At 39.2% G+C, this 25,772-nt stretch overlaps 1 protein-coding gene across 1 annotated transcript in view; it reads right to left on the reverse strand.

Annotated features, from left to right (window-relative positions):
• Nucleotides 1-25,384, reverse strand: part of lrfn5a (leucine rich repeat and fibronectin type III domain containing 5a) — a 40,029-nt gene extending 14,645 nt beyond the window's left edge. The window contains exon 1 of the mRNA XM_057344849.1: nt 24,441-25,384. The gene's annotated coding sequence lies outside the window, so the exon portion shown is untranslated. The remainder of the gene's footprint in view (nt 1-24,440) is intronic.
• Between the last annotated feature and the right edge of the window lie 388 nt (nt 25,385-25,772).

The raw sequence follows: 25,772 nt of genomic DNA on the forward strand, positions 1-25,772 counted from the left end.
GTGACTTCACGTGTCACTCTGGCATATGTGTTAATAAGGTCTCTGTGTGGTTTCCTGTGTCTGATAACTGAAGCTCAGCGGGAGTTGTAACGTTCAAGCTGTCTGCTGGAGGTCCGACCCAGAGCATCCTTATACACACAAACACACCCACAACTCAAACCCAATTGCGGTGCCTCTGTAGCCTCTCTCTGCCCCCTGTGGCCTGTCTCTCACAGCTTGTTAGAAGATCCTTCACCCCCCTTGAGTTTCCGCCCACCTTGGCCACTGATCACATCCAGCAGCATCAACTGAAGCCAGGCGAGGAAAGAGCGCCCTGCGGGCGAGGATGGTCACAGACGCCTCCAGATATTTCCGCTGGACCGCCGTCATGACCCTTCTGATTTGAAACAGAGCAGCAGAACTCTTTTAATCTCGAACAGAGCATCTGTAGCACTTCTGGCTGGGAAGATGATTCCAATTTTTGTTTATTTATAGCGCTTTTCACAATACACATCGTTCCAAAGATGCTAACAAAAATCTCCTAGTATTCATATCACAGGTGACAGAAGAAACTCCCTAAGATGTTTATGGAGATGAGATAAAGAAACATTGGGTGGTACCCGGACTCAGCTGGGGAAGTTTCACCATCATTGGGCTGCCACGTATTTAATCTGTTGCAACACATGGTCCCTGCGTGAGTCCTTAGTCTTACTGTAAATATTATAAAGTCCAATGTTCCAATTCACAGTTGCATTGATAAGCCCACAACGTGAAACTATGGACCAACACAAGACACCACCAAAGACATGAAAGCAATAGCAAATAATGTGAAAAGCATTTGTAAAGTAAGCTTCCAAACATAACAGCCCGTCCCAAACACTTTTTTTTACCTAATCTGTCCGTCAGATCCGCAACAGCAGGGTTTATCAGGCTCTCTTTCTCAGAACTAAGAGTAATTGAGTTATCTCCTTTGAAACCCCAGGGATCTCGTCTGATTGGCAAGTCTGTTTAATGTTATAATGCAGGGCGGCTTAAATTTCCATCTATCATTATTTGCGATTATATCACATCAGTGATTTTATGTAAGCGTTTCTGCTAATGTTATATAAATGGCTAATACGCCAACAGCGTTCACAGAAATCTCGATTGAAAATGGCTCGTGTCATAACCTCTGCGAAATCTGTCAGCAGCTGTACAGTATATCAAATCCATTACTACTTAGGAGTAAGAACCGAATGAGGCTCACGGTCAACGAACCCGAAAAGCTTTTAATGTAAAACATCACAATTGTCTGGAATATTTAGACGATCTTTATGGAAACTAATTTGTCTTGCTGAGTAGAAAGAGAAGGACAACATGAAACGAAAATATATATATATATATATAGTACATTACCTAATGAATACATATCAACAAACATCATGTAAACGCAAAATTAGAGTGAAAAATAAATAAAAGAAAAAGTAAAAAGTGTCTGTATGAGTTGAGATTGCCCGCCATGCTTCGGGATATGCACAGAAGGGCGTGTTTGTTTGCTTGGTGTTTCGCTTGAATGTATTTGTCATTAAACTCTCTTTTGAGTATGTAAAGTGAAGCAAGCATCTTATCTCTGAGCCGAGAGACGGCGTTCACAGCTGGAAAAGCTGGGCTTTATGAAGATCAATAGTTCTCTCTCTCTCTCTGGCTTTGTTGGGTTTCAGAGTGCGAGGAAAGAAAACACACCCAGTGAGGTGATTACCTCATGCATGAAGTTCACAGCACCCGTTCAGCCAAGCAAAGCTTTATGGGATTAAAGGAAAATACCGGTGGAAAGCAGAAGGATGAGTACGGGATAACTGTCGGTGCACCTCAAAGGAGAGGTTAAATATGAGGGAATCGCCTCGTAATGGTCATAACATTTCACCCAGTGCCTTTGTGAGTGTCCCTGGAGGTAACTGTCAATATAATCGCTCCAGAAGCTGAAAATATAACAAGCAAAAGGTTACGATTTGGCGCTTAAAGGTGTTTATTTAAAGAGGGATATAAAAATAAGTATTGCATCGAAGCAGAATGGAAGGTGAATGACAGCACTTGCTATGTAATATTATGAAATTACCCAAGAAGTTTTCTGTGTCAGCCTCAGATGTCACAGTCCAACGCGTCTCTCGGGAATTCAAGACATTGTCATGAACTGTTATCTATTGATTCGTGTTCATGGACACGAATTTCCCCCTTTTTTCGTGTCAGTCAGCACAACTTTCAATCTAACGTATTTTAATTTGCGGTATCTTTCATTTGTATAAATATATATCAGCGCAAACTGATGGGGATTCATACCTACTTTACAAGGTAAATTCCTATGCTCTCATTCGTACGTTTCATTGTGATTTGATTATGATTTTCCTCTGTGACTTTAGGTTTAGGGGCGGGGTTAAGGAAGGCCTTCATTGCTTTGCCACTTTGTGAAACTCGTGATTTTAGCGCAATTTGCCTTTGTGGCTGTGATTTCAGGGTTTGGGACAGGGTAAGGTGTTGGTTAGTCACCTCCAAATATGAACGACTTTGATAGCAGGTTATAAATATAAATGTTCATACACACGCGGTCTGCGAATTAAAAGTCGTGCTGACACGAAAAAAGATGAAATTCATGTCCATGAACATGAATCAATAGATTCCAACTTTTGTGCCTATGCCACGAACTGCTGTGAGACTTGGTTGCATAATATCCGACCATTCACAGACTGCCTAATGCATTTTATACAAAAAGGCAAAACAGAAATATTGAGTACATTTTTAAGCTGTGAAATAAATGAAATATTCTGCTAAATTGAGTAAACGCAAGTAAAATATAGGTAAATTTGAGTAAACTCAAATATAAAAATATCAAATATGTGTATTAAGGGTATAGTAAAAATATCATCTGTTAATTAAATACTTATTATTTTCATTGAATGAACTTAAATGATGTATGTAAATTTTTACAATTACATTTATGCATTTGGCAGACGCTTATATCCAAAGCGACTTACTTTGCATTGTATTATACATTTGTTTCTGACTATGTGCAACCCCCTGGGATCAAACCCATGACCTTGGCGTTGCTTGCACCATTGCTCTAACCACTGAGCCACAGGAAATCTTTCAGTTTTTTTTGAGAAATTAACGGTTAGATTTTTTGTCAAGTTTAATGTCCCATTTAAAAAAATCACTTAAATGATTTCAAAAGATTTGATTAAGTTAATATAGGTTTTTATTTTTGTGATATTTACTAAGCCACTGGATTATTTTTAAAGTGTGTCCATTAGACTGCTGCACCATCATTTTATTAAGATTCCTGGTTTGATCTAAAATTGTGGTATCGCTGAATTTACATTTTTACACCCCTAAATGTGAAAGTGGACTGTGGTTTTTATTACTTATTTATTTTGAATAGATGCGTGCGAGTAGAAGGATCTTGGCCAACATAATTAGAATTTGTGCCAAAAGTGAAAAGGTTGGTTTGTGAGACCAGGCGGAACTAGAGTTTCATTGTCTTGTGAAGTTTAGAATCGTCTTGTTATTGCAAAGGTACTTCATGCTAATTCCAACCGGACCCATAAGAGCTCGCTCGATGTGTACACAACTCCATACAGACACACCGACTAATATATGCAGTGAAATGAGTTCAACCAAAGTTCAAATAATATGCAATAATACAGAAATCAACTACCATCCAAACAGCAACCAAAACAAATGGGGAGAAAGGAGATGGACTGTGTTAGCCAATCCAATCTGACCATTAATTTTAAAGTTCCTTTGGGAATAGATGAACTGCACTGCTGAGCATGCAAAGACGCAGGTGTTGACACAGATACACACGTACAGTACATACACGCATGTACACACTTTCCTATGATGCATTTGTCTTTAGTTTTATTCTCTAAATCCTCTTTTCTCACAAATGCAGTCCACTCGGGTGTGAGGACAACTTTAAAGATTAACCCTGAATGTCACGGTACAGTCGATCACCGCCATCTGTGTGAGTGCCTGCAGTATGTACACAGCTTGAACCGGTGGGCTTAACGTGCATCCTTCAGCTATCCGCACCGCCCGTGAACGCAGACATTAAACCTGGAACAGATGGACCTGCCACAGCCCAGTTAAAAAGACCACACATATACACCCCAAAAACTCAGATCTCCGTGATTCTGAGAAACAGACAAAAATACCATTTAAAACAAAATAATTTACAAAAGAAACAACGTCTTATTATTACTACCTTTTGGGGTTTAGTAACTTTTTTTTTTGCAAGTGTAAATCACGAAACCCCATGATAATAAAATAACCTATTGAAATCCTCATTTGTCTTTAAAAGTGTATAAAAGGCTTTCTATGCATGTCTCAGATCTTTAGATGTCTCCTCGTTTTCTCTAAAGAAGCAAGAACGCACAGTGTGGGACAAAATGAACAAACATCTTCTGGAAGCATGACTTGCACCAGCGTGTGTTTCGCTCTGCAGAAGAGCTCTGATCTCATTTGCCTCTCGGTATTGATTTTGCATTTAAGGATTAATGCAGAGTCTAATGGACAATCCGTGAGAATAGCAAGCCGCCTCCCTCTCAGCCTGCCCGGCATCAGAAGGATGGGACGGACTGGATCTATAATCAATTTGTTTTGCAGCATAGCTTGCTGTTGTTTTTGGCAAATTGTTGACTTGTCTTTATTGCTTAGGGGCTGAAGTATTCGGGATTGCTCATCGAGCACGTCATTTTCCTCCGAATTGGTGTTAGAAGGCATCATATTCTCACAAAATATCAGAGTGCTGCTCATTTATTAAAGCAATAGTTCTAAGAAAAGCAAATATTTTGTCATTGTCTACTCACCCTTGTGTTCTTTTAGGTTTGTGGAATTGACCCTTCACAAAGCCCGCCCCCTTTTGCTATGTCCGACATCAGCCAAAGCGCTCCCACTGCACTAAAGAATATTTATCGTGAAATAATCATTTTCTGGAAAACTTTTACTTTCAGCCAAAAGCAGTAAGAAAGTCTGCGATGTGCATTTGAAGTATATATTCAGGATGTGAAAGTGACTCGGAATAAAGTAAACACAATAAAGATCGAAGCTCTAGCCTCACGTACTGTGCGCGCTGTAACGACATGACGTCTGGATAGCGCCATTGGTTTCTGACACCTTTAGGCAACGGGTGAAACCGTGATTATGACCATAAAGATCAAATTTTACCTGTGATAAAATTCTGGCAGTGTTGATGAGATGCAGTCCTTCTGCGCGGATCACATGACAGCCAGTCTATGAAGTAAAACTCCGGACAAGTCTTCTTGTATGAGTCTGTTTTAAGAAGTCGGTATTGTTATTAGTGCTGTCAATCGATTAAAAAAATTAATCGGATTAATCACACATTTTCTGTGATTAATCGCGATTAATCACACATAACAATACTATTTTAAAATATACTTTTACATTTGAATAATTTCACATTTAATCTTCAAATTGATGTAGAAACAACATATTTCTTTAACAGCACATTTTATGAATGAAAGAAAACATTTTGATATTAGTACTGTAAGTGATGTCTCTATTAAATTTATTATTTTAACATTAATTATAGCCATTCAACAATATAATTGAGAGCTATCATGAAATATACGGAAATTGAAGCAAGTTCTCAAACACTTTACAGTCTTTAATGCTAAATTATAAATTAAATGCAGAAGAATTCTCATTAAAGCTACAAAATCACATTGATTTCTTCTTTTATTTTGTTCTTTGATTAACGTTAGTGACAGGAGTCACAGCAGCACGTTTAAGAACGCGGCCCCTTTAAGAGCCGTCTCAGTACGCAGATCTGACCGTCACCGCACTCCAATTTTCACAACTCTTTGCATTCATTTAAGATTTAATTTTACACTTTGAAGTCTTGCTTAAGAAAATGCTAGACAAAACGGGCTTTCTGACATAATCTTGTGTGGTTTTATCCATTCAAGCACGAAAGAGAATTTAACACGGATGCGCTGTCTGACAGAGATTCACCGACGCAGCCTTCAGCCCGTGACTGTTTACACCAGACTGGACCTCGCGTTGCGTTTTGCCGCGTCCCACAGTTTAGAAGCTGTCTATCTTCATTGAACGCGTCAAAGCAACTGTTTAAAATCGCGCTTAAGTGGTTTAAAAGCCTGTACACCAATAAGAGCGTGATTACATAATGTAACGCTAGACAAAAAATGTCAAAACAAACGGATGCTGCGTTAATTGCGTTAAATATTTTTCACGCGTTAATTTGAAAAAAATAATCGCATGCGTTAACGCGTTAACGTTGACAGCCCTAATTTGTTATACATTATGACAACTAAGATTCCACAGTGTCATGACTTTTAGCTGGGATCATGTTCGTACCGTGTGACGGCCAGCAACAATGGTGAAGCACTTTTTAAAACCACATAATGCGCAGCCAGTTAAATTCATGGTTTGATTGTCGGACAAAATGGCGAATAGTAAAGGGGGGGGGGGCGCATAATATCGGCGTTATGATTGGTCCGGTCGCCTGTAGATCAAACTCCACGCAAAGGGTCAACTGTCTTAGGTTCTGTTTCCACTAGGGGTGGGGGGTAATCGATTTGGCGATTTATCACGATATTTTGGCCCGCGAGACGTTATCGATACTCTGGCACCAGGTATCGATTTTTTCCACATACTTAAGATCTAAATCCGTACCTACGTACACTGTGCTTACCGGAGCGGCAGTACACCCCGATTTCTTGTGGTGGCGCTCCCAGATTCCGGATGGTCAGATGAACAGAAACTGTAATTCTGTAAATAAACTGTAAATTGACCTTCTTTCAGTCTGTAGTTTCGTGATATGCTCCAGTCTGGCGCTTTCTCTCTCACCCGCAGTGCTCGTGCAGGGGTGCAGTGATCTGCGCGTGCATATTAAAAAAGCTCATTCTCACGTATTTCAGAAGTCCGATTGTTTTGTAAAGCTGTTAATAGTTTTAAAAAAGTTCCACTTTAGGCGAGCCAACGTGAGCGCTTTGACGTGACGCGCCACAAACCCCCGTTTTGGGAGACGCATGCAGAGTCACCAGAGACTCACAGTGCAAAGACAAGCGCGAGAATAAACAAACCTGAAGACAGAGAGTCGCAACACATTAAAAATGTGCATCTAATAGAGAGTAAAGAAAGATGAAGACCTACAGTACAGACCCCATGAACACCAGTTTATAACACCAGTCATATACTGTACTCTCATTGTTTGTGCATATATTCATACTTCATTGTTTTACTTGTTGTCTATCTTCCCACTGTATACATATGATATAGCCAGAAGATACATAAATAATAAATCTGATTATCAGAACTTAATTTGACATCTAATAGTACATTTTCATAACTTGCCTACATTATAACTATGGTGAGCATGCAAATGAACTGTAACAAATAAATAAAGTCAATCTAAGAACAATTAGGTATAAGAAGTAGAATTTTAATGGGAGATTATTAATGTGAAATATATCGTTACCGTGAAATAAAATTACTCATTCCGTGAAATAGATGTTTGGTCCTTCCGAATGTCCACCCCTATGTTAAATACATCATATGACTTTTTGATGCCTTTTTCCCTGTCATTTACAGATGCCGTGATGTATCGGTAGCATCGGTGCATCGTGGTATTATCGGTATCGTGAGCCATGTATCGCGATTCGTATCGTATCGTGAGGTACCCTGTGATTCCCACCCCTAGTTTCCACACATTAAAAGTAGATAGCCTATAATTGTATTTTACTGTGCTCAAAAAAGGAACTATTGAGTTAATAAATAATTAAAAAGGCCTGTGCTCTACTTTTTAGTATAAGAAGCCATAAAAATAGCTTTGTGTGAGAAAAATATCAAATCGTTTATGAGCATTTGTCCTCTATACTGTAGCTCGTAAATGTTTTAAACTGCAATCCATAACTTTTGTCTCTATATTATCTGTTTGAAATACAACATTTTAGGTATACGTACTTCTTATGCGACAGCTCAATTTATACATTATTATTTTAAGCTTACTGTTGTGAATCGGGGTAAGAGACACTTTTCCCAATCGGATGTCATATTCAGTGGCTTTATGGTCCTCTAACAGTCCTTTTTCATTCCTTTTTGCAGTAAATCACCGCCCACTTTTGTTGTTTGAAAAATAAGCCTTGACTTTACACAGAAAATAAAAATAGACAAAAAAGAAAATAATATGAGGTTGGAATGGCACGAGGATAAGTTGACTAAACGGTAAACCTTCCCTTTTTAAAGAGTTTTGGTAAAATATTTAGCTCATTTTCTCTGACAAACCCAGCGATAAAAAAGCATCATAAAAAAATGACGCCTTCTGCAAATTGAAGCCAATGTTTTTGTCCACGCAGCATGCACTTGTCAGTACTGCATTGTGGGCTTTTAGATGTTTTTTTCCACCCAGGTCTGGTTGAGCGGGCTGTCTCAGCTCCTCTGGGTTCTCCAGCACCTGTGCCAGCTGCACCTGGGGTCTCGCAGATGGAGTTCCACCTCACCCCACTGCCTCTCACCTTTCCTCCCATCTCCCGGTGGGGTCTTATCTTCGCCGCTCTACAGCTTGAATCTAAATCGTGATGCCCGTGGGTACGTCTGGCTCAACGGTCTCGAACATTCCAGATTGTTTCCCTTCTAGTTCCTCTTCAGCACTGTTTGGCTGCAAGGCACGAGGTGGAGGTCTCTCTGATCAATGACGCTCGGATTGAGTCCGCTATCTCGCTTTGAAGCTGCCTGTAGTGTACACACGTGCATGCATTTACACACACATTGCTGCCAACTCTAGCAACGGTGCAGCTGAGGTCACGCTCTATCCTGCGATCCAAAGCAAATGATGCGCATCCCATTATTCATAGAAGTAGGTCACAGTTTATATACTACAGGCTCGCACACAACATTCACAGGATGTCCATATCCAGGGCGTAGAGAGAAAAAAAATGTGAAAAAATACAACAACAATAAAAACAGAAGGACTTAGGCCTTAGTATCGTTCAAAGGTTTAGGGTCAGTTGACTGAAATTCTTTTCATGATCTTAAATTTTTTTTAAAAAGGAATATGGCTAAATGTTTGAAATCAGTTGCGCCAACATATTTCTTTCTTTCATTACAAAACCAAAACTTTATTTTAAAAACTTTTAGATGAAATAATGTAGAAAAATATTATCCGATAAGAGTTCAGAATAAATGTGAACTCCGTCAATATTGCTTCAAAAGCTGCTTGAAAAAATGCAAATTTTTGCAAAGTATAGATAAAAGATGCCAAAATGTAAGGTTTTTTTTGTCACAACATGACTCCTATAGGCTAGTTACAGGTACATAGTAAACTGTTAAAAAGTTGTTTTTGTGTACTTCTGGTCTCTCCGGAAAGAGGATTCGTTTGACTTTCATTTGTGAGGTCAGGTCTCCACAGTGTTGCTGTCAATTATGTCACAATGACTGTCTCGGTGTACAAAGACCGGCTGGTCCTGTTGTGAGCACCACACAATAACCGAGGGGTCATTCAGATCACTTCCTAAAGCCCATTAGAGGCACTTACCCAAAGCAAATACACTGTCTGATTGTCCACCTTTCAGTGTTTTGTTTGGCCTGAAAGCCCTCATACGTTCACAGAGCATCTCTCCATAGAAAGAAACACAACTGCTAAGCTCTCCTAAAAGAGGGCAGAGAATCTACAACAACAGCAAGAACGAGTCCTGCCCTACCTGCTTTATTCTGCCATTTTATTCCAACTGAGGCTTTTCTGCGGTGGTCTGGATGCATCCAGCAAACGGTTACGGCCAATTCAGAAGCAGCAAAAATGCAGAAGCTAATTACACCGCTATGTAGAAAGAGATTTGTTGCATGCGTGTGTGGCTTCAATAAATGCGAACTGTAGGATCTCGGAACACGTCTCAAATGGCAACCGTAGGGGGGAAAAGGCACAGCAAGCTCAAAACTCATAGGCTGTATTGATCAGGCTCATAGCACATTCATTCAAGCACTGAGTACTCAGAGTCATTTTTTGATGTTGCAAAGGCCATTCTGTCACGAAGTGCCGCCCATGATTAATATTGAAACTGTACCAGCCACGTTCTTCTCACTTAATTTCTGTGAATATGTATAAAAAGATATAAAATGTAACGGTGCTTTATCTATCTCAAATGCAGTACACATTTGTCTTTCCATGGGAATATAATAAAATATATAACCACCTGTGAATGAGGAATATATGTTAAATTGGTTTTCATTGATGTTGTTAACAATTTCAAAGTTTTGGTAACACTTTATAATAAGATTGTATTTGTCAACATTAATGCATTAGCTAACATAATCCAACAATACAACATGTTTTAACCTTAGTTAATGTTAAAGGGGCCACGCAACTGTGTTTCATTTTTTGACTTTTGACTTTTTTACAATGTTAAACCTCTTCTAAACGTAAGATGTTTTCTCATGCTTGACATTGTCAACTTGTCAAAAAACAAGTTGGACGTATGACGTAGTATTTCTGTGCTCGATACACTCCCCCAGCGTTCGTATAGGTTTCGGAAAGTTTTTTTCAAACATGAAAATCCGTTTCGTAACAACTTTTCTTAGTCTCTTATTGGGCAATTCTCCCGGAAAAGCACGCCCTCGGCAAGGTGAATGAAATAGCCCGCCCACGCATCAACCAACGAGCGAGGAAGACCCACTCGCCATCAAGATTGGCTGCGCTGTGTCAAGATTGTGACAAAAAATGCTAAATAAATTGAACTATTAGATAGACTATTAGATCTTTAACAAACCCACCCTTTACCTAGAATTAGCAAAAAAAATTAAAATGTACTGACACTGTCTAAGGCCAAACAAGTTTTAAGCTAAACATGAAATAAATATTGCAAAAATCAAAACTCCCCATTATGTGGATGTGCCTCCTACCTAAAGCAATGTTACCTTGGTCATGCATAATAGCCCATCGGTCAGGAAAAGCAAAAAGATTGTTGTGTTTTGCATCACAACACATCACAAGCACTCTAGATTCAAATAATTACGCATACAGGAATGCACGCACACGAGAGACAGGACTAAGGGCTTCAGAAGGTTTCACAAGACATTGTGTCTCAGCATAAAAACCCCTGTATCATCAATATACTACAGCATCCTAATGATCTGCTTCCTCTGAAGGTCAAGATGACAAGCCACAAATTAGGGGTGATCGAGCCAACAAAGCACAATATGGAGAGAGAATGGAGATGAATGCGCTCCAGGTTTATCCAATAGATGCAGGGGATCATTACAGGCTCATTAGAGTTTAATGAGACTGATGATTTGGCCTGTTCTCGTGCAGTACAAATCACCTGGGGGGAGGAGAGATGACATACTGTTTCTGATCTAGTGTATACCTACGAGAACAAAACTGCAGAAAAATGTCCCTGCACCAAGTTAGAAAACGTTCTTTGGGGGATGTTTCCAAATGGAAAAATAATGAATAAAGAGACAAAATGGGGAGTTTCGAAACAGCTAAAAAATACTATTTATAATTTTCTTCACCCTTTTCTCTTGTTTTTGTCTAACATGGTCTATAACAAGTTACATAGACACTTCTTGTGTTATTGCCTCCCTATGATTATGCTTTTGTAAGTCACTTTGGATAAAAGCCTAATGTAATGCCTAAATGTAAATGAAGTTGACAAATACTGTATACCTTACATGTTTCCTATGGTGTGACAAAGCAAAAATGTATGAATGAAGATAAATCTATCTTATGCTGTTTTATATTATAAAAATACCGTAAATATTAATAACAGTTATTTTCAAAGTTTTTGCTGTCAGACCGAACACTTTTACATTGGTCAACTACCCATAGATCACACACAAAAAATTATTTTGCATTTCCCATACTGTAATACTGTATGGTAAAACATATCCACCTGTCAAAATATTTGTTTTATTACAAACAGCAAACATTATACTTCAGTAAGACAAAAATGTGTGAAATACTTATTATGTTATATAATAAAAACATTGAAAATACAATGTAAATCAACTAGAGCATTGAGTTAGCAATGCAAATGTCAGGGTTTGATTCCCAGTTAACACATGCTGGTAAAATGTATTGCTTGAATGCACTATACAGTAAGTTATGTTAGATAAAGGCTTCCGTCGAAAGCAAAAATGTAAATGACTGTATATGGGTCAAAGACGAAAAAGAGTTTAAGCATAAAAACAATACTTGTAATACTGCTTTAAATTGTTGTTGTTGTTAATGAAAAAGTTTTCTGTTTAATTTAATTGGATTTTTGTATTTGTTTTTCGGAGCAAAAAATAAATATCATACATTTTCCCTTGATTTACAGAAGACGCCCACTAAAATGTCATTCAGTGTAACAATCTTGTCAGGCATATTTACAACAAAAATCAATTTATGAAATATTAAAAGACTAATTACTTTCACCCCAAATGCTAATTAGTCGTAATTTTACATTTTTTTAAATTTGCCACTATCCTAGGTTTTGCCCATTTGTCAAAAAGATTTTTTTTACTAATTTAAAGCACAATAAAATGTAATATGCTCCCTTATCCTTTATATATTTTAACATGTACAAGTCAGAATAAGCATGCAGTTTGAATTTGTACATAAATATTGTGCTAAACTGAATGACAATGTAACATTATTGCAACCAAATATTGAATGACAATGTAACATTATTGCAACCAAATTTACATGTCTCGCATTACAGTAATGAGTGAGAATTATTCACATCAATTATATAGACTAAATATGTATGTGCTTGAAAAAAAAAGTAACAATGCAAAAATTCTTAATGATCCAAAAGCTTTTTCTGCTAAACAAATACATATTGAATGTATTAATTAGTCTGGTTTAAAAACAACATAAGTCAACAGCATGTTTCCGCTTAGTTAGCTAAGTACACAGGCAGTGTGTTTGCGTGTGCATGTGTTATTAGTGAAACGTCTCAAGTAGGCAGACGTTCTGAGATTTTCAAGACAGTTACCACACTAACCACGGCAGTAACCAAGAAGAACAAATCCTTGGGTGTATTTCAGTAAAGTTTATTGCTCAGATAAATGTTTTTTTTTCTATGATTATGACATCATTCCCACCTTCAGTGGGAGGGGGGCTGCCTCTATAAAAAAGGTCAAGTTACATAACAGTGGACAGCTAGAACTGCATTTACAAAAATAACAGTGCTTCCAAAAATGACAGCAAAATTATAGTGTTAAAGTTTCAAGTACATAATAGAAGAGCTGAAAAAGTAATTCTGTATGTTAATCAAGACCGTGGCTACAATATGAAATGTATAAACATCAGCCTGACTCGTGAATATTAATGAGATGATGTAACAGATGCAGTGTAGTTTGTAAGTAATTTGCAGAAAAGCAGGTAAATGTGTGCTAGCCATATTACTGTTTACCACCTGCTCATCTGCTTGGTCTTAAAACTTTACTGTAAAAGCTATTTTGTTTGTCCTTCTCATGTGGTCAAGCAAAACAATTCTCATAAAATATAAAAAACGATCACACCCAAAATGTAAAGTTCATACAGAACAAAAATATAAACAACGTACACAACTGAAATTGCCTACAAAAGTGAGGCATTTATTTTAAATGGCCAGAGCTAAAAAAAGAAATTGCAGCATAAAAAAATAAGCACAACATTAAATTATTCAGATGAGCAATGCGATGGGCATCACAGAGAAAGTGGTGAGCAGAAAGAGAGAGATCAAGCAGAGAACCTGGAGCTTTACAACACAGTGCCAGTGGAAACCGAGATCAAAGCTATGCTAATGCTGTTAAACAGCACAGATAAATGCGACCATCACATTTGATCTCGCGATCTGCCAGATACCGGCAGCCAATGGTAAACACTTCAGTGTCTTATTCCCATGTTGCACCACAACATTATGTGTTTGGAACATAGCTAAACGTTTGAAAGTTTCTTGACATCTCAAGGGGCTTTTTCATCCATGTGAATATATATAAAGAAAACACTATTCAACACACGCAATACTCACAGCCAGGGGCGTCTCAAGTGGGGGGAAAAGGGTGACTGAGTGCACAGGGCCCTGGCATGTGAGGGGCCTTGAAGTTCCTGAAATTATATTTATTATTATTTTACAATTGTGCGACTATACTGCGCGTCTGTGCAACTTCTCCGTTCTCCGCTAATTTTGAGAAGCTTCGGCAGACATCGGTCATGCCTCACACAAGCATAGCACGCATGCAACAGCGAACTGAATGATAGGCTGTATGAGTGAAGTGGAATAGACTCACATCCCTGCTGAAGGCATTCTGTTATCACTCCGCTAGAGATCCATGTATTCCGCTCCGGGTTTTCCATTTTCCGCTCGCAGTCTGTTTTCACCGACTCCGCTCACAGCAGATGATGGCTAGTCTCATCGACAGGTAGATGAAGTACAAAACACTTTACAGCTAGTGCTTGATCCGTAGTATTTGTGTAATTTGTTTTTAGTATTAGAAATGTATTGTTTTTGTTTCTGATAGTGCAGTGGATTTTTGGAAGCCTGCTTAAATGATTGAAATCGATATCGGTGGTCTAAATTAACACCGTATTTCCTGTTCTTAGCCTTCACAAAAATTAGGCAGGAGACTGTGAGAGTTATTTTCAGCAGACAAACAAAAAATAGCTGGAATTGAATATAGCCTACAGAGCAGCCTGCTAACTTTAAAACAATCATTTGAAAACAATGTACACCGGACTACGGAGCACACAGAGGGACAAACATCTCGCGCTTTTTGTTTTTATCTGCATATTGAGGTCAACTTTGGATATGTACGACGTTCTTCTGACATAATCATTTTATCCCTAATAATATGTAAACATTCAATTAAAATAGTAACATGCTAAGTTAAAAAGGTCAATAAATATGTAAGTAATAAAAAGATGTGCTAGTGTATTTAGGCCTTTATATTTTTAATAAAAATTGATGGGGAGCATTTTTTTCTTGACATACTTGACTTGGCATTAAACTTTTTAAGAAATATTAATTGTCAATCTCAGTTACAGTCATGAAGTGGCATTATTACTACCATTTCTGCAGTACTAGTACTAGATTATTTACTAGTTAAATGTGTAATGTTTTGGACTACACTGCACAGTGTCTCTATTAATGAAACACAATTCAAATTAAATATAGTTAAACTGTCAATTCATGTTTAAGGGGATACTGAGGTGATCTATTTTGATTTAAGTATATCACAATTCATACAGAAACGAGATTCTGCATTATAAATAAATCTAACAATTTACTTTATATAGCGTGGAGGGGCTCCACACATTGCCTTTGCACAGGGCCCGAGATTTTGTGCTACACCCCTGCTCACAGCACTACTACTGTGATTTGTACTGTGAGATCTGTGCAAAATAAACAACAGATCTCATACTCAACCTCATGTGTGAAAGTAATCACAATGTTTCAAGAATGAATTACTACTTTTCTATCATTTGTTCAGTTACTGGAGGCCTCGTGCAGCCTTGGACAGCCCACATCATGTGCACTGCATACAAAAACGTACGTCCATCAGACAGGAAGAAATGGACATTTCTGGATGTCAGTATGTCCACAAGAAAACAGCTGTTTTGCAAAACATTTTACACATTTTTATTTATTCTGGGGTTTGAAATGACTTTTGCAGACAATGGTCTACCAATCGAGCTACAGGAACCCCAAAGAAAATATATTTGGCTCGAGACACCAATTCATGAGGACATCCTTAAGCACGATTGTATTGAACTGCTTTATTTATGAAAAAATCTACACCTCTTACTTGAGGACAGATGTAATAAACATTTCCCACTGATTTCTTTGGTGTGGATTGTTCAACCTTACTTAAAGGCTGGTGGGATAACTAAATACTTAAAAATCACATACTGTAAACAAACCGGTTGGTTACATGTCACATACCTACCAATCCTACTGGACAGTGCTTTCCCAGAAAAAGATGCACTTTATTTCTACTGTCAAAAGTCTATGTGAGACCAATCATCATTCAGTCTAATCAATTGCTATTAAATAGGGCTGTCGCGATAAACCGACGATAAATATCACGTGATTTATGCACAGCTTTTGAGTGAAGTACGGGAAAATGCTGCTGCATCCGAAAGCCAGAGGGCGCTCTCGTGCGGAAACTCCAAATACGCACTGCAGAAGAAGACCATAACACGTTCTAGAATCTAGGAAATGCCTATGGATCTTATTTATCACTGTTACTCAAGCCTCATCAGGTATTTTTATGATAATAAAGTATATTTATAATGATCATGTTTGACGGGTGTTGCTTTTTCAAATGCACATTGTAAGCGACTCAAACTCGCACTGCTTTTAGATCGAGCAGCATTTCCTACTGATCCCAGAGCCGTGCTTCACGGACAAGCTACGCATTAAAAAACATATCGACACATTGCATATCCCAGCCAGCTTGATTTCAATAGGATTTTGTGGTATCGCGATAAATTATCATGCAGCCCTAACATGCTGACTGTTAAAGCAGGCATTTAATCTAAAAGTGTTATAATTCACATCCATCTGATTGATTGGAAATTCACCGTGTTCCCAAAGCACTCACAAAGAGCCTCTTTAGAAGGTCCTGATTCGGAACTGGGCCGAATGAAGTTATTGAATCTCCCGATGATTCCGCACCTCTGATGGGAATGTATACTATAACAATTAGATATGGTTCATGAGAAATCTAGAATAAAAAATAACAACCATGTGTACATAATAATTAGCAAAATCCCTGTTTCCATCCCTAACAGTGTTCCTCTCACCAGTTTGCTTTTAATTCACAGAGGAGAGAATCTTCCTTATTAGCTAGTAAATAATCCTATTTACACATTCATCTGAGATTCATTCCACAAGCAACAGTGTAGAACAGTGTTCCTGGGGCTCGGGACAAAACAAACTTTAAAAAAAAGAAATAATCTGGTTTAGGCATTTCATTTACAATGAATTTACAACTTTCTAGTTATGCCAACCATATTTTATTGGGTGGGAAATGTAAGCTGGGGAACCCTTAGATACTTGTAAGGGAACAATGGGGGTCTTGAAGGTCAAAAAGCTTGAAAATCCCTTATGTAGACTTTCCACGATATACAGCTTTGCTCATTTTAATGGGCGCTCTGCAGTTAAATGAAGCCTTGCTCATAACCAGCGATTTTATCCTCTAATAGAGCATGACTGACCTCTCACTGCTCTTTGATTGACACATCGTAGGGTCTCTAAATCCTCACAGGTGCTCTTTGTACTCCGTGGCATCTCTCGAGACATTGAATGGCACCTCTGGAGTGACAGAAGGCTTTTGCTCAGCTCATGAGTCTGTCTGCTCTGGGACATAAACTCTCTGTGACAGCCTCTTTTCAGCCTCCCAGGTGTCTCTCCTAAAACAGCTATTCAGCCCTTCAGCTCCTTAATGAGAATCAACAATGCATCAATGCTTTTCTGAATTCAGTCTACCTGTCTTTCACTAAATTCATCTCTTTTCCATATGGTACAATGAATGCCAGCCGAATTGGTTTTCTTTACAATAACCTGAACTTCTGGATATTATAGTTTGTCTCTGAACTCCTGAAGACCAACTTTAAGGTCCATTGTACACATAACCATATCTTTAGAGGTGTATAAAGACCTTACATAATGAAGCGTTGTTTTATTACCTTAGAATGAGCTATTTTAATCTACATGGGTCCCCTTGCATGGAATTCGCCATGTTGCCCTAAACGGAAAAACTGCTCTACAGATCTCATTCGGCATAGAAGCGAAAATGTAATGACATCTTTGTCCTGTGAGAGCCACCGTAGTGCTTCAAAAGGGAGGGGTGCAGCCGTTGGTTGCAATTCACAACCTCACCACTGGATGACGTTACATTTCATAAACTGGACCTTGTTAGTAAAGGCTCATGCATCAAATACAGTCATAATGACCATTTTGATCATGTTCAACTTGTTGCTTGACCCTTAGAATCCAACAGGCCTTATTTTTACAATTTAAGTTATTGCTGGCTTCAGAAAACTCAAATGCACGTACAGTAGATCACTATAAATTGTCATTATATGAAAATGAGCTATATTAGAATTCTTTTTTCATTTCTAGACATGCTTCCCATAACATGTCACCCAGAGTTACAACACCAATTAACCACATTTTGTCTTCCAGGGAGCACAGCGACATCTAGACTCATACCAGTCACACTTGTGCATCAAGGGACTGATTTTATTTTACTGTAAAATTCAGCTCATTCGATGGAGCAAATAACTAACTGCTTCCTTTCATCTCGGCTCAGAGGGATTTCGAGACCCTCAACAAAGCGGAGCTGATTTTGCACATGTAAATCCTTCTGCGGGATACTTGAAAATCCAACCGGCCAAATTAGCCATCCCCAGATATTTACCGACCTAAATCGCTCGGATGTTAACTCACATCATTCCTTTGTAATTTAAGGTACGCTACTCAGGCGGTCCTCCCAAAAATGTATTTTTTAGATAAATAAATAAAACTCGCTGAACCGCAGAGGTCACAAAAATAGTACCATCGGCCCCATTAAATTGGGGCCAGGAATAGTTTGCGGTGTGTGATAAATCATTGGATAATGAGAGAGCGGGAGGTGGTGCATTTGTATTCCGCCCAGATGTCGGCAGCCCCCTGTCTGCTTTGAACCTCTCATGGCTGTAGAACGAGAGAGAGAGAGAGAGAGAGAGAGAGAGAGAGAGAGAGAGACAGAGAGACAGAGAGAGAGAGAGACTGCATTAAGCCATTACATCCCGGCCTTTCCTTCAGAATACAGATGTGCGTACGACCATCATTTCAGTCCATCATTTAGCATCAATGTGCGAGAGACAGAGGCCAGAGGAGATAATCATCCACGCAATAAACGCACCCACTGAATCTTTACTTTCATCAGCTGCCCCGACTGAAGTGCAAAAGGGTCTCGTGCTGTAGGACTCATCCCCCCACAGCTGCATATAGTCTGTCCTTGCATACGCCAATGGATTAGCACGCATTTCCATTACCAGAAACCGGCGCAGGGATACAGCGGGTGCTTTAATGTGCTCTTTACTACTTAAGAAAATATATCAAGCACGCAAGCTGGAATTGGCCCATTTTATAGCTGCGGCAGATTCTTTTACGACTCAATATCTGCTTACTTTAGTAAGATCTGCTTACTGCCAGCCGAGGCAGCCAGGCTAGCGCAGGGGTGAAGGTTTGTAGCCGGGGAAGCGTATCAGATGCAGGAGATCAGATTAGGAGCGCTTTACGCCTCCATATCGGTTTATCAGAGTTACAGTAATGTGCACTGTGCTATTGTTCTCCAAGTACTGTACGTTTGTGTATGCATGCCTTTACTGTGTATTAAAACTACCTTGTTCGGGTTCTCCCGAGCCCCATTACGAAGAAAAAGCTTCAGCCTGTGAGCAAAGGAAATGTGTAAATCTAAAAGCACACAAGAGACCTGTATTTTCAATGTTTCTATGTCACAAATAGATGCTTTGACATCTAAATAGCATAAACGGGCCTGATGACATATATCAACCAAGATTAGTAGTTCTTGCCTGTGCAAAACCCCACAATGCAATTCTGCTATGGTACTATTCGTAGTGCTTTGATCTTCTAGCGTCTAACAAAATGATACATATTTTGGCCTAGTTAGGAGTGAGAATAAATGGCAATGTGCATAAACTGTTACGAGAGGCAGATACACACTGAAACAGAGTATTGCATTTGGTTTTGTCCCAAGAGTTTAGGCTTTGGTTACACTGCAGGCTTTAGGCACTGCAATCTAATTCGTCATGTGACTCTGCACTTGCATTTGATATATATACGTATATATCGTGTGCATGCACATACCCATGCAAGCATGATTGCGAGCCAGATTAAATCCGTCCATGTTGAAGATGCTTCTTCCTATATGTCTGTAATCTGATCAGATCAGACTGCTCAACCAACACAACGCTTTCTTTCCCAGCACATAACAAATATATATTGCATTTTAACCTTGTAAATACAAGCCTAAACAGATTAGTCAAGGGGTTGGTGTTGTCGAAGGGCCTCATAATAGAGATTTGACAAGATGCTGAGAATGTTGCTGATCACACTGTCGGGCTTATTTCTGCGATAACAACCGGCTGCCTCTACATTATCCCTTACATATTAAAGGGATAGTTCACCCCTCAATAAAAATTCTGTCATCGTTTATTTACCCTCGTCTCATTTAAAACCTGTATATGACTCTTTCTTCTGTGAAAAACAAAAGAAGATATTTTGAGAAATGTGTCTTTGTGTCTACATAATAGAAGTCAAAAGGGGCCAGTGTTGTTTGGTTATCAACGTTCTTCAAAATATCGTCTTTTGTGTTCTGCAAAAGAAAGAAAGTGATACAGGTGTACAATGACATAGGGCTGAGTAAATGATGAAATAGTTTTCAATTTTGGGTGACCTATCCCTCGAAGAAGCTGATTTATTTCTAGATCAGAGAACTCTGATGAAGCTTCATTGACCAAAGACTGAGTAAAGCTGCCACAACACATATCTAAAGTATGAAAGAACATCACCAATACTATATTCTGTAAAAAACTATACATTTTCTTTTATATCAATCAAATATATAAATATATGTGGGTAAATGTAAGGAAAGTCTGGCATAATTTATCTTAAAAACAACAGAAAGTATTTGTGCAACCACTGCATATTTTATGAATAATACGGGTTTTTTTTACATTTACATTGTTGCTATTATGTACATAATTTCGCAAAAGCAGGGTTTTTTTGTACATTTTTTTCTTTTGATTTTGGGGTAAATATTGGCATAACGGTTTGATTTTGTTGTATATTGTGATATATCATCCAAATAAGGAATGTTTATATGGGTCTATGACAAAAACATCTAAGCTTTTGAACAACATTAAAAATAAACCCTACGTTATTGTACTTTATCAGCGTGCTTTAATGAAATCCATGTCTCATTTCAAACGGAGGACATTGAATTGAGTCCAGAAGAGTATCGATAATGCTATTAAAATGTTATCAGATTAGATGACTCATCTGGAGTCACTTCGTCTTCCTTTTAATGATTTTACACTATATTTTTTACACGTGATGGTCTCTAATTCATATTCATTTTTCATGTTCTAGTGACTCAACCACATCTACCACCAACTCAATCCTCCAAATTAACCCAGAACACGGGAAAAAGCATCCACTGGCCACTGGCCAGCACATACACATAACTAATGACATTACAGCCTCATTGGCGTTTTCACGCAGAATCTATTTTGCAGCTGCCACTTTCTCTTGCTTGAAGCAGCAGGGTGGCAAGATCAAAACAAGGCGCCAGTGCTTTAGTGACAGCTCATTATCACAGACAAACACCCCCCAAAAGTGACTCCCGCTCGAACCTCTGCCATTTTCCCTCTCCACCTCTGCCGTCACCCTGACGACAGACGCACCATCGTGCACGCCTGCTCTCCTGAAAGCACCATTCAGAATGCTTGGAGATGATCGCGACCTTGTCGTGGTTCTGTTGTGATTGTGCCGCTTCGAAGTCTGGCTGTTTTCACTGGAATTGTTTCAGTTTCGCACGCTTGCCAATATTTTCTGTCGCCTGCCCAAAAGCTTTTTGCATCCCGGGGACTCTGTCCTCTGTGACTCCAAAAATAGCTTCTAGAAGTTTCAAGTGGCGTCTTACAGCATCTGCAGACATCACAAAAAGAAGGGGACTCTAAAGTGTAACATTTGTCCAAATAACTTTAGTAATATTGAGATTTTTATGTAAAGGATGGCAAAGATTCTGAGCGGATGTATATTTCTGTAATAAGTTATTGATATGAGGTCAGAGCATGCGGGAGCTGGAATTAGGCCTGATATACAAAGTCTAACCTTTTCTGACATTTAAACATGGGGTATTGGGGTCGGACCTGTATTGTGTTTAATTCATCTGTTTGCTTTGAATGAACTCAGGGGCGGATTGGACAAACCAGGCACGCTGCACAAATCACCCACAGAAAACAACATGGACGACGGACTGAAAGATTTGCTTTAACCTTGTAGTCCATGACATCAAACACACCCACATAAGATACAGGAATTAATAAAGGATTATTCTTTACTTGATCGTAGACATACTGATCTATTTTATAAGCAAGAAAGTCAAAGGGGAAAAACAGAGATGATGTGATAGCAACGTCTCCAGACACGTTCGGTCTTCCCATCTCAGCACAGTTAACATGTCCCATAATTACTCAAAGTGTGCGCAAAGTCAAAACCCATTCAGCCGTATCGGTCAAAAGACACAACTGTCCGCACTGTTATCTGGTAACACACCTCCACAAATAAGTAATGCAGCATCTGTCCAGCCTCCTTGTGTCAATTCCTTATTTAAACAGACAATCACACAAGCTGTTGTGCACTTGCTGACTTCTTGGCTCCATCTCTTATCATGAGTCTAAGCGCAGCGAGAGTAATTAAACAAATCTGAAGGACTTTCTGGCATTCTGGCACCACATCCAATGGTACGCGTAGCTCACGGGAACTGTCCGTGGTGGTGCATCACTGCTGCTAATTTCAACGTTATGTAACATTTTATTTGTAACAAAGTGTAACATTTCAGAAATTGCATGTTTTCATAATGAAAGCAAATTAAAATGATTCTTTCATGCAATTGTATGTGTTTAAATTATACACTTTCAGGTTACCTGGAAATCAAACCCATAACCTTTGCACTGCAAACACAATGTTCTACCAACTGAGCAACAGGAACTCAGAGCAATATGAATATCTCCCTCCTCATAAACTGTCTTGTCAGCGGGCTAAAACCGTAGTTTCCCACACCTCTATTCAGGAATACAGTGCATGGCCGTCTGGACTGCTGCGTGAGGCATAAATTGAATTATAGCACCACCAGCCAGTGAAAGAGGAGCTGCAGTCAGACACACATCTACTCTATATGAGAGCTACGAGCATTCTGAGAAAAGCATGCAATTAAACCACATCACACATCATCCCTTATGCCTGTTAGTCTTTTTAATTTATGAACTAACAAGATAATGGCACATCTTATAAGTAATTCAAAACGAGTAACACATTAAAAATGGAGTATTGTTCTGCATTGTAATGATGTACTTTTAAATAATACAGCCAATAATAAAATAAGTTATTGAAATAAAAATATTTTCAAATGTTAAAGGCAGGGCAGTGTGTGAGAGTGCATGTTAAGAGTGCCTGTTACGTTTTATTTTTCATAATTTAACTAGACTATTGCTATTTTTGTCAAATAAAAGATGATACAGATTATTCTCATTCTGCACTGCTTCAAATATTTCAGGTGCACGAGAAATTACGATACAATCTAAATGGTAATAACACATGGTAGTGAAAATAGGCCTAAATAGACAGACATTTTCTTCTAGGTGTTCAGAATACTGAAAAATCTAATCTAAACGACTGAACAAACACACAAACAAGTTATTTGTGACATTCAGAGAACACTGCAGGCACTGGACACTGCATACTGCTTCTTACTTTCAATACTCTCCCATACTACATTACCCAAGAAGACGCTTTAAATTCATTATTAATTCAAATTGTCTGGAGAACATGCAAGGGAAAAGACAACAGTTTATTTACTAAGATACAAATGATTACGAGCTTTAAAAAACATTTTAGGGAAAATTAGAAAGCAAATTTCCAGTCCTAAGAAATGTTTTGTTCTAGGGCAAAAGAAAAAAATCACTTTAATCCAGAAAATGATATAAAACTGAGTGCTCATAAAACAGGGATACGCCTCTTGTATCATCGATGGGATCTCTACCAATGAGAAGGCTATTACTTCATTGCCTTTTCCAGTCGATATTTTACCTGATGACATAGAGAACGTTGCTCTTAATGTCCCCATCACTTAGAAAAGAACCGATTGGGGATGTCGGTGCATAAAAACACGTTTTTATCTAGTCTATTAAGTCACCAGTGAGACACAAAAGTGTGTCTGCGTTAACGACCACCTCTACCGCCCAACCACACACGCACGCACGCACGCACGCACGCACGCACACACGCACGCACACACACACACACACACACACACAAACCCATCAATCCCATTATTGAATGGGAATATTCAACCACTTAAACCAAATGCAAATCATGGATATATATGTTATACATGGAGTTGATGTTCTACGACATGCCATTGAGTAAGGGGTGACCATCAAAGAGCACTATCTTCCACCAATTTTCCATTTCTAATTATTTTAATTACTTTGGATATAGAGCAAGGAAAACAAGTCCCACTACTGTAGATGCATACAATTGACCTTGCTTGCGTTTTAAAACCATATGCTTCCTATTTACCAAAGACACGACAAGAAGATACATTTTAACTCTTGTCACCGATTCGTCAAGGCAGTCGAAAGGGAAAGCGCGATGTGACAAGCCATTCTATGTTCAGACAGAAAAGTTTACCTTGCAGACGGAACGCCAGTTCTGCTTAAAGCACCGAGGTCAGAGGAACCGTATCTTCTCACTTGTCATATTTTCCCATGTTGAGGTTGTGTTGTGCTCCATTGGATTCAGACTAAATTTTCTCGAAGCAAATGAGCGCTTGATTTGAAGGCATCCGACTTCAGAAAGCCCATATCCAAAACCACGAGGTTTGTATCTGGCCACAACCTTTAAAATCCAATGGTTTCCGTTTTGATGCAATGGGTAGATATCCCAAAAAGCCTGCTGTGACGGACAGTCAAATTCCTGCGCAACGTGCCCGACGCCCCTCAAGAAAGCCGAGTACTTGTTTTCCCTCTATGAAGCGCTAAAGCCCGTTCCATTCTCGTCCCGCCCGTCGACGCACCTCGCTCGGACGCGAGCTTTCATCCGCATTAAACCCGGCTGCGCTCGAGAACTCGGATCAGATCTCAGCACGAAGACCTTGGCGCCGCCGCACCTTTACGCGTACTTCTCCGCGCTCTGCCTTCTCCGCGCCGGGTTAATCCACACAGTCACTGATCCACACAGCCTGCCCTCCATCCAAAAGATGCCAAAAGTGTCGCTCCTTTCCGCACTTCACAAAATCAATGATAGAAAAACTCTCAATTTCTCCAAGCAACGTGGAATTTAGACAAACAGGATGTTGTACACTTAAAGAAAGGTCTTTTTAACTGCCCATAAAGTGCGTGGACGAAGCAAATTCCTCATCAGCCCCCATAAAGCCCATCGCCCCGTAACATCTAGCCGTTAAACCAAACTAGTTTTGCACTAGCTGGGATCATCCGTACAGCGTCTGTTCTCTCTCCCCTGCTGTTTGGATAGGGGGGAACGCGCAGGAAGTCATCACGGATTGGCTCAGACTGACGCTCGCAATACTCGATACGTGTGTCACTCTGCGCTTTTTAGTGGGAAGTGCTGTTCATGTAGCGCTCCAGGACGAAAAGGATGCTGTCCAACGAAAAGGCAAAGAACAGCAACGACACGGTCTTGTCCACGGTCTCTGAGTTCAGTTTAACGCAATGCATTCTCTACCCCAGCCCTCAGTTCACGGAGACCAGATGGTCATGATTAAGCACAAACGTTTTTTCGCCTGTGTACAGGAATGTTATTGTGTCGATTAGAAGCATTGGGCATACTGAAAGCAAGTTAAGCAAGTAAACAGAGCTGTAGCTGATTAAGCTTTAAACGTTTTTTTCAATATTGTTTGAAGCGCTCCTAATAAAATATCGCGTGACGCACGTTTGATGTTCAGTGGGACAGGCGATCGATACCAATAAAAGCGTCGTGTTTACCTTTGAGTCAAGAGTCAAC

Source organism: Triplophysa rosa, linkage group LG10 (assembly GCF_024868665.1).
Source record: "Triplophysa rosa linkage group LG10, Trosa_1v2, whole genome shotgun sequence".
NCBI lineage: Eukaryota > Metazoa > Chordata > Actinopteri > Cypriniformes > Nemacheilidae > Triplophysa > Triplophysa rosa.